This window comes from Schistocerca nitens, chromosome 4, assembly GCF_023898315.1.
Source record: "Schistocerca nitens isolate TAMUIC-IGC-003100 chromosome 4, iqSchNite1.1, whole genome shotgun sequence".
NCBI classification, from domain to species: domain Eukaryota; kingdom Metazoa; phylum Arthropoda; class Insecta; order Orthoptera; family Acrididae; genus Schistocerca; species Schistocerca nitens.
In genome coordinates this window covers 499,830,128-499,840,495 of record NC_064617.1, presented here as the reverse complement: position 1 = coordinate 499,840,495, position 10,368 = coordinate 499,830,128, and positions in this window count along the sequence as shown.

The following is a 10,368-nucleotide window of genomic DNA, read 5'->3' as shown; positions in this document are numbered from 1 at the left end:
TAAGGTGGCAGAATTGGCGCTCGCTGTATTGCAGTAGTTCGAGTAACGAAGATTTTTGTGAGGTAAGTGATTTGTGAAAGGTATAGGTTAATGTTAGTCAGGGTCATTCTTTTGTAGGGATTTCTGAAAGTCAGACTGCGTTGCACTAAAAATATTGTGTGTCAGTTAGTGTTGATCAGAATAGGTAAAGAGCGAAACGTCTGAGTACGTTCAGTTCTGCTCAGCTGTTTGAAAATCAGATAATGTAAGAAATTTATCAGCACAGTAATTCAATAATTTTTCTAAGGGGGCGTTTCATATGGCGACCCTGCCAGGAACTGCACACCTTATTATGACAAGCGTCTTTCTACAACAGTTGAGAGAATTTCTACTAACTTATGAAATGCCACATGACTATTAAATGATATTTTTATGCTTTACTTTGTACATGGTTGCTTATTTCATTTGATATCTAGTTTACAGCTGTGTTGCAGCATTGGTTTTATAAAATAAAATTAAATGCATTTGTTAATGTGAACACTTTTTGTCAACAGATCTATTAAATAATAATTTTATGATCCACATTCTTCGAAAAAGGAGCACTTGGAAAGGAAAGAACAATAAGAAGGAACTAATAACAGTAACTGCATACATAATTTTCTTTTAAAGTACTTGGTAATATTTTTTGTTGAATAAGTTGTGGTGCACCACTTTAATTACATAGACATTAAGATGTGAATAGACATTTCCCTTATCTGCATTGTTGTCTTTAGTGTACTATTTTTTTGCTTGTGGGTTTGTCATGATTAGATATAAGTTATTGCATTTTCTGCTGCTGTTTGCCAGGCATAGTGTTACTGAATTTCACTTTGTATTACTCTGTTAAGCCAGTTTAATTACTGATTTACTTTTCTTGTTGCTGCACATTGGCTCATATTAGTTGTAATGTTGCATTTTCTTTGCTAATTTATATATATATTGCTGCTTGCTTTGCCAGTTTGCATTTTTTTTCATTTCTTTTTGTGTTAATTGTTTTGTGCTGCTGCATTGCTGCATTGCCTGCGTTTATGCATCTGAGCTCAGTAGATTTAAGTTAGCTTAAGATGGGGTAGGCTATATAAGAGAATGAGTTGTGATGAATTGGAAGAAATGCATTGAGAAGCTATAAGAAAATGGTTTGGCCAAAAAAGGATTTTGAAAGAGGATATGCACAAAAAAGTAGGGTTTAGGGACAACATGTTTAGGTAGGATTTTCTTGGAAATAAATGATGAGGTAAGATAATGGAAAATAAATAATGAGGTAAGAAAAATGTGAACATTTAAATACAGAAAGCATGTTTGTATAGGATTTTTTTGGTGGAAACAAATGTTGAAATAAGATGAAAGATCTATGGAATGAAGTTTTGGGTTGGACTGCAGTACCAAATGTCACACTGAAAAAAAAACCCTGTCCTGTCCTTTTGTGTCATTCTGCTATGTGTTTGTGTACCCTTGTGTATTTGTGTTCTTCCTGTCTTTATGTGTTTATCTGATAAGACTTATGTTGTAGAATTTTTCTAATACTCAGTTACATTCACTGTGATGAGGAATACTGTTATCCTCAAATATAATTTGCATTAATAATATGTTATTTACTTTGTGAAGATGTTTAGACATTATTAATTCTGTTCTGTTTCAATGCTCATATGTGAAATTAATGTTTCAAAAACTATTCTCATTATTTTATTTATTTACTTATGTCATAATTCCTGTAACACTGATGTATATGTCTATTTCTATACTTTTGTAAAGCCCATATTGCTACAAATGTTATCTGTATTGTTATGTTCTTTAATGATGTATTTTGTACCTTTGTTATTGTATTCTTATGTTATAAAATTGTAATTGACACCAGTTCATCAAATTAAGTAACTTGTAAGTTACATTTCACTGCACACGCTTCTGTTGGTCATAGTATATGCACAATATGTGATAAAGAAGAGGACTGTTAGTGCTCCCACATGTGTTGATAATTCAGCAAGGGACTGGTTAACAGCATTGCTGGTTCTAAGGACAATTCCAAAAACTTTGTGAGTGCGCAAGTGGTGGTTTATGGACTTGCTATATTCTCTGCAAGACTCTAACACTCTTCGATTTTGATTGTGCACCCGCACAGTCGCAACAGATGGCTGCTGGCCGTCTCTACAAGGACTACAGTGGGTCTGCACCTTTTATTACCCACCAATACCATACTCTCTACCAGGAATACAGTGGGTCTGCTCTATGATGACCTACCTACCAATATTCTTCAAAACTTCGACTGACTCTGCTGTGGGTTTGCTCTGTTGTGGCCCATTACCTGTCTGCATGTCAAGAGTCAGCACTGTCTTTCCGTTGGAAGGACAACACTACTTCTTCAAGACTGCCAACATTGTATCAATAATTGTGTGCATTTGATTTCTTTGTTATTGTAATTATGAAAAAAATTTTCAAATCAGTATTGGTCACTGCCCAAAACAATTTGTACAATTTTTTGTGGGGAGCATGGGGGCTATGTAAGTAGGCTGTTTAGGTTCTTATGGTGGTAACGCCACCGCCACCTAGCGCTCTGTATGAAAATCACTGGCTGTGCTGTGTGCAGTCTGTGGCTGGGTGGCATTGTTGGAATTTGCTATTGTAGTGTTGGGCAGTTGGCTGTTAACAGCGCGTAGCGTTGCGCAGTTGGAGGTGAGCCGCCAGCAGTGGTGGATGTGGAGAAGTGAGATGGCGGATTTTTGAGAGCGGATGATCTGGACGTGTGTCCATCAGAGACAGTAAATATGTAAGACTGGATGCCATGAACTGATATATATATATTATGACTTTTGAACACTATTAAGGTAAATACATTGTTTGTTCTTTATCAAAATCTTTCATTTGCTAACTATGCCTATCAGTAGTAAGTGCCTTCAGTAGTTTGAGTCTTTTATTAAGCTGGCAGAATTGGCGCTCGCTGTATTGCAGTAGTTCGAGTAACGAAGATTTGTGTGAGGTAAGTGATTTGTGAAAGGTATAGGTTAATGTTAGTCAGGGCCATTCTTTTGTAGGGATTTTTGAAAGTCAGATTGCTTTGCGCTAAAAATATTGTGTGTCAGTTTAGTGTTGATCAGAATAGGTAAAGAGCGAAATGTCTGAGTACGTTCAGTTCTGCTCAGCTGTTTGAAAATCAGATAATGTAAGAGATTTATCAGCACAGTAATTCAATAATTTTTCTAAGGGGACGTTTCAATATATCTGTACATTGTACCGCATAAATTATTTCGGTGTATTCTTCTAATATATTTCAATGGCCGAGTACCCATCTTAAGAAAACTGCCACACAATATCGTAGTCGTACTTGATCCTTATATGTTGTCAAAGAATGTATGTAAGTCACAGCAATACAAAAGATATTTAAAGCAGAAATACATTTCTGTGCGTTTTTTAACTTATTGTAATCAGTTGATAGACCTAAAATGAGACTGAACCTTTAAGTGCCCACTCTAATTATGTTTCTTATGTGAACGCAAGGTGCATTAAAAAGCAACCATAAATTATCTGAATGTTGACAACAACAAAAACACCACACTAGCTTCAGCAGGCCTCTAAGTACCAACAATAAACACAAACACTGAAATACCTTAATTTTTGTAGCGTAAGACAGTTAATGAAGAGTACTCTACGTCTTTACCAAGACCTGTGTTGGTCTGTCCTCAGTTGATCACTGTGAATGCACGTCGTTTGCTGTTTTGAACCACTGGTACTTTATGTACATTGCGTAGCCTATAACTGTTGTCGTTCTGTTCTGTTTCCCACAGCAGAAGCGTATTTGTCTCCCTCTACTGGTCCTTTGCATTTCCTTTCTGTTCAGTATCTGGCAGAAACTTGTTCAGTTCAGCTGTCAGTCATAGGTCTTCCAGAAAATACCTCCGAACTTCAAGACTCTCATCAATGCGTACTACACTGCACAGATTTTCACCGTTCACACCTGCCTTAACCAGTAACTGAAAAAATACCTGCTCAATGACAATCTTCTTGTTTCTATGTAGATACTACACGACGTATCCACAGTACTGATTTTGCAGCGATTTAGTTTCATTATTATTTCAGGGCTCAGGCTACTGGATTCAGAGTCAGCTGCAAAATATTTGTGCATGGTACAACGTGACATCATTTCTACTCCAGTGTATGTAACACAGAGTTACTTCCAGATTCAGGTCAAGTATTATAGTCACTCTGATGGCCTAGCTTTGGGTTCACCTGTTAGTCCTATACTATCCGAAATTTTCATGGGCAGTTTCTAACAAATTTTCTTACAGAAAGAGCCATGGAATCGCAAAATTAAGTACTGATTTAGATTTGTGCTGTGTTTGTGGACCGGTACCACTAGACCATTAGATACATTTCTACAGCATTTAAACCCACAACGAAAGAAAATTCAGTTTACAATTGAGCTGGGGACTCTCTTAAAAATTTCTTGTACCTTAATCACAGATATTAGTGCAAAAAAATACGTACTTACCATTTACAGAAAAAAATACAGCTGCTAATATGGTATTCCTCTCAAGCTAACATCATCCACACAGCCACAAATATACAGCCTTCCCTTTCAATGGTGCTTCGCCCTATATCTGTTCCATTATCTGAATCAGCCTTTCAGACAGAACAGCAAACCATCAAACAAATTGCCTCCAGAAATGGCTACAAATCTGCCTCGATTGGCAATATACTACAAAAAGAAGAAAAGGCGTAAAATTACACCATTCCTTTACACTGGCCAACACCATTCACTTATCACTTACAAAGTGTGACGCGAAGTTTCATATATTGTCAGTATTTCAGGCAAACTTGCAAAGAAATTAAAGCCTTGCGACTACAGACCTGTATTTTATAATACCAATAGCAAATCAAAATTTCACTCAATAGTAAAAGCAAATGGCGACCCTTGGCACAGAGTGGTGTACACAAAATCACTATCAAGAGGTATGAAAAAGTGTAAATTGGTCAGTCAGGCACAGCTGTAACAACTACGCGTCGTAGACGTGAAAGAAGCTGGAGATTAAGGAAGAAGGATCAACCTTTACAGATCATCTTTTAACAGAAAACCATTCATATGATGCAGAATGTGAGGTTTTACATTCTGACAAGAAAAACGGAAAGATGACCATACTGGAAATACTGGAAATCAACCAACACATGACACAGTGTGTTAAATGATCAGACTCAATGTTCATTTACCCGTTTGTTCAATTAAGTTTTCGTTACAAATGCTAGATTTAAACACTAACTTCATTTTATTTCTCATCAGTTCTTTAAAAAACTTTGCTTACCCCCTTTTTTAGTTAATATAATTATTTCTATGTAACAAAAAATGTAATGTAAACGCTCTGTAATTTTATTATCCTCTGTACAAATAATATCTTTATAAGCCGCACATCATCTTTATCTCCAGAATGAGATTTTCACTCTGCAGCGGAGTGTGCGCTGATATGAAATTTCCTGGCAGATTAAAACTGTGTGCCCGACAGAGACTCGAACTCGGGACCTTTGCCTTTCACGGGCAAGTGCTCTACCATCTGAGCTACCGAAGCACGACTCACGCCCGCTACTCACAGATTTACTTCTGTCAGTATATCGTCTCCTACCTTCCAAACTTTACAGAAGCTCTCCTGCGAAACTTCCAGAAATAGCACTCCTGAAAGAAAGGATACTGCGGAGACATGGCTTAGCCACAGCCTGGGGGATGTTTCCAGAATGAGATTTTCACTCTGCAGCGGAGTGTGCACTGATATGAAACTTCCTGGCAGATTAAAACTGTGTGCCCGACCGAGACTCGAACTCGGGACCTTTGCAACACAATGCTTGGAAATAGATGCTTCGCGTTATCTTGTCTTCCACCAACAATAGGTCATGGTTTCAGTAACGCACTGAGCAACATGACTGCAACGAATGGCTGCAGGGCAAAATGACTGTCTCCGATGTTAGTTCTGGCATTAATACATACAGAAGACCCGTGAATTCTCCATCCGGAATATGAAGTAATCCATCAATAATTAAAAGTTGTATGAAAAAATACCTGCATCGCATCGACGGACGAGGGAAATATACAAAACTGTTCAGGAAACGAATAGAATACAATAGTATTAGTCATTCAAGAACGAAATAAATGTGAAATATAAGGAAAGTGAAACTACGTATTTTGGTGTAGGAAAAATCTAAAAGTAAATGGTCGTGAGAAGAACAGATTCCGCGTATAGGGAAGTGAAACTAACTTTCAGTGAGTTTAAAAGCTAAGGTTTCAACGTTAAGAGCACTGAAGGACAGAGAGATCTGGTGGAAAGTTATTGGGGAACTTTATAAGGGAGACGAACTGCCTATTAAAGTAGTAGAGAAACAAATTCTCTCACTGTCGGGAAAGTGTTCTATGTTTTCCCTGAGTGGGTCAAAACATCTTTGAGTTGTCTCAGACTCCTTGAATTTATCAGTGTAGAATTTTCTTACATGAGATCCACGTACCTTCCTTGCATTATATGCTCGACTTCTAATTGTTGCAATTACATAATAGTGGACAGACTCAACTTCAGCACACTTATAGCTCCTAACGTCCGTTAGGTTGAACACATGTCCTGCAAATATTAAGAGATGGTCAGTTTGATTAAATTATCGCCAGGTGATTTCCACGTCATTTTATGTACATCTTTTAGATGTAAAGTCTGATCCCATTGTCATTTAAGTTATAACACTGATTGTATATTCCAATTCAGAGCTTATACTGATCTTTTCCTATTTTAGCATTCATATTTTAAAAAATTATGTCACAGTACCCACTCTTACATTCATTGTACACTTCATCTTAGTCATTTTAAAAGGAATCTATATCTTCTTCACTCATCTCTTCAGTTGTGGCATTAGTACATAAGAGACTATTGTTTAAAATTTTTCCTCTGATTCGACATCTGCACAGTCTGTGTGATCCCACCTGGAAGTCCGTAATAAGATGTTTATTTCTTGTATTTACAATAAAACCAGAACCTAATAGAGATTTTTCTTTTAGAAGTTATAATAAAAAATGTGATCCTTCTCTATGGCTCCTTCTTTTACCACTGAATACGGTGAACAAATAATTGAAGTTGAGTGTAACTGTCACTCTGATTTTGACATCATTCGAATTGGACGACTGATTATTTAAGAAAATACCTATGAAAAAACTTACCAAGGCCACGGGAGTTTGTGTTGGAGTGTCCTTATGATTGTTTGTGTGAATATGTGTACAGTTCCTGGAAAATACCTAATGTGACTACTGTTTTCTCTTGTGTGTCACTGTGCTCCACACATCAATCCCTATAAGTGAGTGGTTCCCTTTCCCTTATTTTACATATCATAGAAGTAATTTAGATAGTTATTGCTACGCTACAACGCTTGCAGAAACCGATCTTGTGTAATCAGCTACTGAAACACTGTGTCCACTTGAAGTAAAAAGCAAAAAAAATGCATAAATGTGGAGCCGTGGATGAGAAATAAACATCTACAGGTGCTTTATTTTACAAGTCCGTCTTGATCACACAAACTTTTACACTTCACTATTACCAGTTTTGGCTACTGCCATCTTCAGATCATAAAATATTCTGATGTAGTATCAACGTCAAACTAAACTTGTAGGTACATAGTAAGCACTTGCTATGTACCTACAAGTTTAGTTTGACGTCGATACTACATCAGAATATTTTATGATCTGAAGATGGCAGTAGCTGAAACCGGTAACAGTGAAGTGTAAAAGTTTGTGTGATCAAGCTGGACCTGTAAAACAAAGTGCCACAAATATGATCACAGACTCATTTTCAGACTTCATGTCTTCAATTGATCTACAGGCGCATCTGCAGCTGTAGTCTGCGAACCATTGAAAACTGTGTGGCAGAAACTGCCTTTCATTGCACCAAATTATGGGCTACCTTTTCCGCTTGACTCAGTTATGGAACAAGGGAAGTATGACAGTGTCGATCGTTTATAGAAAGTTCAGAATTTGTTGTCCACAGCATGAAGTTGTTTGGTACATTCGGACATCATGAAGGCTTGTTCAGGGCGTCTATGTGTTATGTGAGACATGCACACATCGTAGTGGCTTACTAAGTCAAAGACGCACAGTTGCAGGGCCAATTTAACGAAGTGGCGCGAACTGAGCAGGTCAGCTGCCTGCCAGTAAAACGATTACTACGCAGGCGATGACCATCTGTCGCCCTCGTTACCTGTTAATAACAAGTGCAAGTCCCTGGAAACACCTGACGCTGGTAAACAACTGAGTTGCGGTATGGAATGTAATAGACTTTTTTTTTTTTTCAAGGTTCTATGTGGTTGGGAGAGTAGTATTGAAATATTTGGTACAATTCAGTATTTATTCTTGATCATTCGTGTCTATGACTACCGTACAACGCGCGAAACACCTTACGTTGTCTGTTGGGGAGCACGTCTAGCATCATTGTCATTGTCTCCCTTTCAAGCACCGTTCACGGTTGGTCTGTGATACTATCAACTGTCGGTAAGCCCCCGAATGAGGTCTAATTTCTTTGATTTTCTCACCTTGGTCATTCCGCGAGATGGGGAGAAATCACATCGCGGGAAAATCACAAAAACAAGCTCATTTGCGTGCTTACCGACCAATCTCGAATGGAACAGTCAGTAATACGAAGGTCACGCCATACGTACCGGCAACTGTGGCTTATCTTACGATAATGTGACGACAAGGGAATTCCATGCTGTATGTTGAAGGTATAAGGCAGTGTGTAACTGAATGCCAACATAAAATAAGGTTCCAGTATTGGAGGTCGTGGGAGAGGGTGAAACGAAACACATGAGTTGTAACTCTGTGTAAATATATTCCGTACATCAAGAGATGGAACAAAAGTCAACCATTGTCCTTTAAAATTGTCCACAAGTGGATCCAGACAGCTTTTCCAACGATGGGAAGGCGTTATCTGATATTGACATTGCCATCAATGTGTCCACCTATCACCGAAATGCCCTGAGGATATACACCCTTTTTGCAAAGAGCCTCCAACGCGATGGTTTCTTCAGTTGTGGAATGAAGTCGAATTCTCACGGACTGAGGTCTAGTGAGTAGGGTAGGTGGGAGAGGATTTCCCACCCCACCGTTTACAAACATGATGACGTCTGCAGTGTGGGATGAGCATTGTCATGGAGTAGGACTGTATTAACCGGCAGCTCAGGACGTTTTCGCCGTCACCCACACCTGCTCGTAGTTTCGCATGACACTGGGTATCATTTCTGCCAGCGAGAAAAGCTATTTTCACGTATTCTCGTTGTTCCACTCTACATACATCCCTCTTGCAGCACTAAAAAGCTCTCACTGAATGTTTCAGGCGCTGGTACCAAGCTACCCTCGGATATGGTCGCAGTCTCTCAGTTGATTCAGTACTGTTTGCAGCAGGCTTTCTAATGTATTTACTGCGATTACAGTGACGCTACATGTTCGCATGATATATCATAGTTGCCACGACACATGGGATGACCGTCATATATTGCCTAGCTCGTCTTGGAACATAAACTATGGAATATTAACAGCACACACCACGGATCAAAAGTATCTGGACACCTGGTAGAGGACGTTAAATAGAGGTGTGACCACCATTCGTCTTTATGTCGGCTTGAACTCTGCTGGGGGCACTCTGAACGAGGTGTCAGTCTGTGGACAAATGGCAGTCCATTCTTTCTGAAGAACCAAAACAGACAAGGTAGTCATTTTGGACGCAGTGTTCTCGAGCGAAGTCGACGTTGTAACTCATCCCATAGATATTCCACTGAGTTCAGGTTTGCGTTCTGGCCAGCCTAGTCAATTTCAGGGATCTTATTGTCCACAAACCATTGCCTCACATGTGCCGCCTTACAACAGGGTGTATTGTCACGCTGATAGACGTCATTCTGACATGTCCCTTTACTGTATGCAGGACACATTACGGCAAAAGAGTTAGTACTAAAGCTATGGCGACTTTGGCGCAGCTAGAATCCTTACAGTTCCACTACCTAAGTATTCTGGACCACTTTCATCTTGAATGCAGCCATTGATCTTTTGAAGGTCGCCACGTGTTGATGAAGGTCATGATTGATATTGGTAATGACCTTTAACTTTCTTATCCGTGATGCCATCAGCCTTATAAGTTGTGAAATCATGCCCCTTTCCCCCTCCACAGCCTTCTCTTTATTTTCAGCCTATCATAATGCAGTATTAAAAATCCAAGGTGGCTGAAATAGCCCAACTGTGTTTCTGAATAACTAAAAATTCTCTCCTCCTTTTCCCTTTACTCTCTCCCTGATCCCTGTCCTTATCTCCCATCAATCATAGTATAGTATTAGAAAACCAAAATGACGGAAATAAACCAA